The following is a 6,211-nucleotide window of genomic DNA, read 5'->3' on the forward strand; positions in this document are numbered from 1 at the left end:
GCTTGCAGAAAGCAGTTATGCAAAAGCATGAAACAAAAATTCGAAAAAAACATAGTTCTATTTACAAATGATGTAAGAGTGTATAATATTAGATACTTAAAAATTGAGAAACTACGAACAAAGTTGTGCATTTTGGAATCAATTACCATCTTTCTGGTAGCTTTGCTCTTACAGGGACAGAAGTTGTCCTTACTATCGTTAAGTGATCTTTACAGTCTATTGTGCATCATCATTGGATGGATACAGAACAGAGGAAGGCATAAAGCATTCCCCCACCTTCCTTAATCAAAGCTGTGTACAAGACTTGTTACCTAACAATATTGAGCCTTCAAATGCAACAAGAAGCTCCAAACGCTTGGTTGCCTTCAGACATTATTACAACTTCTAGGACAGCCACAGCAACCAAGATAGTTCACATCATTGTTCTCAGACTCTGTTTAAACATCACTTTTTGTTCCTATGTATAATGATCACTTAGTATCATGTATCTACAAACTAATTCCAGGTACAGAAAGAACTAGTCTACTTTTCAACTTAAACTACCCCAGGGAAGTCACAATGCTGATGTTCTCCCAATTTAAGTACACTTCAGTTTGGATTCGTTTAGACCAAGTGAAGAGGTTTGTTTACCTTTATTTCTCAGTTATGCAAAGTCACGATGTGTTTCTAAAGGTGGAAGGCGCAATTTAGTCGAAACTTTATGCTTCTGTACCACCTTCAGGGGAACTGAGTGAAACTAAATAGAGTCAAATACCCGTATTGAAATTTAAGCATCAGAGAAACAAGTATCTTAAAAAGAACTGGTAACTAATGAGGGAGAACAGCAGGAAAGCAGAATTATCCCAAGACTACTATGTAATAAAAATACTTCCAATTCTACCATAGCAATATTCACTTTTTCCATTTTTCTTAGGCAGAAGATGAGAGTTATAAATCTCATCTAAATCAGCATCTTACTTTCAAAACTTAACGTTTATGTTTTTACTGACATACATGAACTTTGTATTCTTAATGAGAAATGAAGGCTGTATTTCAATAAAGTAATCATTTTACATCAAAAAATCCTTCAAAAAACCCCATACACGTCTTGTCATGGGAGCAGCCACATTTCCCTATATATCACCTGTCCCCTTGAACTCAACAAAATTGATTAACAGTTAACTATTACTGAAGTACACTGGGCAGTGTTATTTAGGACCACTAATTTTTACCAATATTTAATCAGCAGGAGAGACCATGCCAGCTGTGCTGATACAGCGGGCTCTGCATGGCACCCTCACAGTTGGAAACTGCAGTGGCACACTGCAGCTGCTCCCTGAGAGCATGAAGGGAACCCTAAGGACTGTGTGAAATCCATGTTCGAAGCTTTGACAAGCCCCGACCCCACCAAAAAAAGTACTTCTTGTCCAGAACCAGAGCAGAGTTTGCCATGCAAGTAGCCACAGAACTGTTACCAAGTTCCCCACAACGCTAACAAAAAGATATTTTCTACGCATTCAAAACATTAAGCAAACCTCTCAAAATCAGTTAAACTTTTAGAAGTTGTAGAAGACGTAACCTATACCTCAGAAACATGCAGTGGGCTTCAGAGATGTTCCAAAGACAACAAACTAGCAATGTAAAAGGTTACCACAAACGCTGTACTTTCTAAACGGAGGGGGGGGGGGGGGGAGGGGGGGGGGGAAGGGGGCCAGGCGTTAACTACAGACTATTTATTACACAAACTGATCAAACTGATAAACATGTTACCTTCAACATTTTCATTCTGATGTGAGAAGCCTCGTCTGACATATTGTTTTACTTACTCAAAAACTGACAAGATAAAATAGCAATGTTTCTAAATCTTCATTTTCCAGATAATTCACATTTAACTACCTATATCAACTATGTCACTATCAACAGCTGCATGCTCACATACAAATACAGTCTACTATTTTCATATCCATAAAAGTAGCTTTTCCATCAACTCAACTAGTTACTCATTCAGAAAATGTTAGTTTTTTAACTCCTTTATGTCAGACCCTCCTTTAGCAGATCAGGTTATTCTACAGGGAGAATCTGCTGAAGAGATGACATACCAGCCATCTGATCTTTACGTAACATTTTCCTTGGAAGATTTTCCCTTTTGCTTGGGAGCAGGAAGGACAAAAAACAAGAAAACAAAGCAGACAGCCAGTGATTCATTACACCCCTACAGGAAAGCTGAGTTGAGGAATTTGCTCCCATCCCCTTCTATTTCTAGAACCTACTGCAAACATGCTATGTATAATGTATGCTACATATGTGCAAGCCTTTCCTTAGCTTTGATGTTCCAAGCATGGTTCTTTGTGCCTGGGACTACAGACTCTAAACAAATTCCACTGAGGACAAATCATCACACTGTCTTCTTACACCACCAGATTAATACAGTACACAACTTTCAATCAATAATACTTTCTCCATGGAGCCCCCTCATCAATTCTATATGAATGTGATGTGCAAAAGGATACCCGACAGAGCACTACGTTTATACCAAACATTATCTACTGGGCAGCTTATTCATAAGACAAATCTAATCGTATTTTTACTAATATGATAATTATCCTACCGATAATCATATTGCATTGCACGTCACACACTGTAACTTCTAGCTCTTAGATTGCAAGCATACCTACTTAAAATTACCAATGTTTACTTAGCTTAATTTAATGAGCAAGGAACTGCCAGGTCAAAAGAATGTTTCCTCAAGCCATCGACACGTATCTATGACACTTGTTTCAAGCAACATGAGCTACCATGTGTATACTTAAACCTTTTTATTCATAATATGAATAATGATGTCAGACTGATTTTTAGTTGAGACGGCTGATCTCGAGAAAGAATACATTCTTTCATAACTCCTAAACTATGTTAATGACATGAATGGCATTCTATGATATGACCATTAGCTGTAAGCAGTACTGAATTACACTTTCATCATTAAAAAGGGCCTTATCCATAGCTACCATGGTGACAAAACGCTAGCGTAAAAAGTTGTGGCTCCACTACAAGGATCTATTCTTCTACACGGCATTGAAAAATATCAAGTGCATCATGAGAAACACAAAAGGTCTGAAAAGAAACAAAATTACATCCATTACCAACATAGTGGTTTACAACTAAATTTGTCATGCATTGCTACAATTCCCCAACCCACCCCCACCGCCCAAGAATCTCAAGTCATTATCGGGACTGAAACACTGCCTTGGAAAGTGATCGTTCTTTGTAAAAGGATTACTCTATTTAGACTTCATTGCTTTTCTGCCAAGCATCAGCCATATAAGGAAACTGAAGTTCACTGCCATTTATTTTCTTCAGCCCTTTCTGACGCCTAAGAAGAACCCTTAACTGCTGCCTGGAAAGGTAAGTCTATAAATTGGAAGGCAAATCATTTACTTGTTATCAGCCATAGAAGCCACTTTAGCGCAGCTAAATGCTAAAATTTTTCCTCACGGTATATGAAACAGATGAAGTAGGATTAATTTTTTCCTCAAATGCTACATTATTTGATGATGTTAAAGAACTGCATATGTGGGGTGTTAAAAATTTCGCATAGAAATTACTTTGTCCAAGCCTCACAAATACCAACACATCTCAGACACTTGAGAGACACACGCACATCCTATCCGACCAACATACTGCTTTCAAGTTTGACAAACAGGAACAAAAATTTAAATAAGCTAGCACAGAGCTATGGCTTCTAGCTCATTTTGAACATTCACAAAATGAGAAATTCCTTGCCTTCATGGAAGAACCAACCAATTAATTGCCTCTTTGAGGCATGTGAAATTATCTGCGGTGAGCAATATTGCTTTCACTACATGCAACTAGTAAGTTGGCATAACTTAACAAGCACCACCAGTACACAACCTTCCACCAAAACTTGGCATTTAGTTTCCCCTCCAACAGCATCAACAGCTTCAAACAGGAATCCTTTCAAAAACGATAACGGAGAAAGTGGTCATCAAAACTAAACAAGGCTACCTTAACTCAGAGGTTCGACTGCACATACTTTTAAGAAGTCAGACCACTAGCTAGCTTTTTTTTTTTTTTTTTTTTTAAATGGAGGTTCTTCAGATAAACTTGTGCAATGATCAAAATGCAATACGGACCTCTCCTACACGAGCTGAAAAATATGCAGTCCAACTCGTCATCTTGAGGACAGAGAGGGGGCGGAGGGGAGGAAGAGAGGTGGTGGCAGCAGTCGAGGGGGAAAAGCGCGACAGCATTTACAGAGGACACAAGGACACAGTTTTATAAAGAAATTTAACAGCTATCTTGAAGACGACCGACCACACACTAATCGATATTCCAGAAAACAAGGTGACAGACAAACAAGAAACGGCAGACATAGGGAGGGCCAAGCCTCAAGATCTTTCGATTAAATAAAAAATACTACCTCCTTTAGAACTTTCTTATTTCCCGAGAAGCTGATTATACTCGCAGGGTTAGCAATCGTTTTGGAAGGGAAGGAGCTGAAGCAGCAGAGTCACGGAGTCGAGCAGTTTCAGTTCAATACCTTCTCCGACCGAACAAAGAAACTTCTGTGTCTGAGGAGCTTAAAAACTTTCGGTCCTCCCCAGACTCTCTCCTCAGCCTCCATGAAAACAGCGACTACGTTCATACGATCGGCATTTCGGCGAGAGGGGGAGAAACACAAAGGACAGCTGAACTACGGAAGGCGGAAAACACACGAAAATAAAGGCCAAAAACAGGATATCAAAACGAAGCGTGAACTCCTTCCTTTTTCCCCACCCCCTTCAGCAGAGCAAGGATTTTTCTGTTGTTGTTGCTGCTGATGCTGCTCCCCAAGCCTTCTCCATTTAATTTACCTTGTCTGTCGGCCGTCTAGACCAGATCCAGCGGGCAGGAGTTTCTTCCGACCCCACGGAAATATATTAAATCCAATCGAGTTCTCTTCTCGGGAAAGGGGAAGGGGGCAGAGGAGAAAGGGGCGGGGGGGATAAAATTAATAAAAAAAGATGCAACAGCTTTCGGCGAGGATGGGGGCGTCCGCGGAGCGCGCGACGTGCGTGTGCGCGGGGGGAACGCAGCCGCGGAGCCGGGCTCCTCCCGGCCCCCGCCGTCAGCGGCGCCGGGCTCTGCCCCGCGGGCGGCCCCGAGCCGCGCCGGCCCCGCCCGCCAGCAACGACTCCCGGCGGCGACAGCCCAGCGCCCACCACCCCGCCCCGTACCGCCACCCCCGGCCCAGCCAGCGCGGCCCGGCCCGCCACCGCCCCTGGCCCGCCGGCCTGCCTGCCCGCTCCGCCCCCCGCTCCTCACCCGCCGCCGCGCTGCCCCAAAGCGGCCACCGCCCCACACGACCCCCTCCCCCTTCCTTCCCTCCCTTCCCGCCGCCGCCGCCAAGGGCAGGAGGGAAGTGGGTGGCCGCCTGCCTCACCTGCCTGCCCGCCCGCCCGCCGCCGCCGCCGCCGCCCTCTCTCCCCGCCTCCTTTCGCACACTTCCCCCTTCTCCCGCCACCCGCGCCCCGGCCTCGGCAGCAGGGGCCCGGGGAGGCGGCGGAGCTGTGGGGAGGGGGAAAGACCCGGGGGGGGGGGGAAGGGGTGGAACGGGGGACGCGGCGGGGAAGGGACCGGGGTAGGGGGGAGGTAAGGCCGCCGCGCCCCTGCGGCAGCCGGTACCGCCGCCCAGGCCGGGGGAGGCACCGCGGCGGCAGGGGTGGGGGCGGGATCCGGGCCGGGGCCGGGGCCGGGCGGAGGCGGACGCCGCAGGAGCGGGCAGGCGCGGCACTCGCGCCCCCACTGGCGAGGAGGAGACGGGCCCCACTAGCCTCCCCTCCCCCCGCACCGGTGTGGGGCTGAGCGCAGGAGGCCGCGGCGCAGCCAATCCTCAGCCAGGGGCGTCGTGAGGGACGGGCCGCCGCAGCCAATGGGGCTCGGCGGGGGGCGGGAGCGGGCGGTGGAGAAATGCAATGGGGCGCGGCGCGGGCGGGGGGCTGAAGGAGCTGTGAAGGGAGAGGGGCGCGGCGGGGCGGGGGGGACGGGTCGGGTCTCGGGGCGGCGGAACGGGCCCTCCCGCCGCTGCCCGACGTGTGGCCCGCGGCGGGGGCTGCCGGGGGCCTGTCCCGAGAGACCCCCCAGCTGGGGTGCGGGTGACGCTGGTGTTGCCCCGCCGTTTTGGCGTGGTTTGTTTTAGAATCAGAATCGTCTGGGTTGGAAGGGACTTCTAAGA

The 6,211-nt window shown here is 47.2% G+C and overlaps 1 protein-coding gene across 13 annotated transcripts in view; it reads right to left on the bottom strand.

The window, feature by feature from the left end:
- Positions 1 to 5,685, bottom strand: part of ERBIN (erbb2 interacting protein) — a 123,859-nt gene extending 118,174 nt beyond the window's left edge. For 7 of the 13 annotated variants that reach the window (XM_063319546.1, XM_063319552.1, XM_063319550.1 and 4 more), the window contains exon 1: positions 4,851 to 5,211. The gene's annotated coding sequence lies outside the window, so the exon portion shown is untranslated. Of the gene's footprint in view, positions 1 to 4,417; positions 4,691 to 4,850; positions 5,212 to 5,419 lie in introns of those variants that run through there. The other 6 variants (XM_063319549.1, XM_063319548.1, XM_063319543.1 and 3 more) reach the window with 3 other exon arrangements.
- Positions 5,686 to 6,211: the final 526 nt, after the last annotated feature.

Source organism: Chroicocephalus ridibundus, chromosome Z (genome assembly GCF_963924245.1).
Source record: "Chroicocephalus ridibundus chromosome Z, bChrRid1.1, whole genome shotgun sequence".
Classification (NCBI taxonomy): Eukaryota; Metazoa; Chordata; class Aves; order Charadriiformes; family Laridae; genus Chroicocephalus; species Chroicocephalus ridibundus.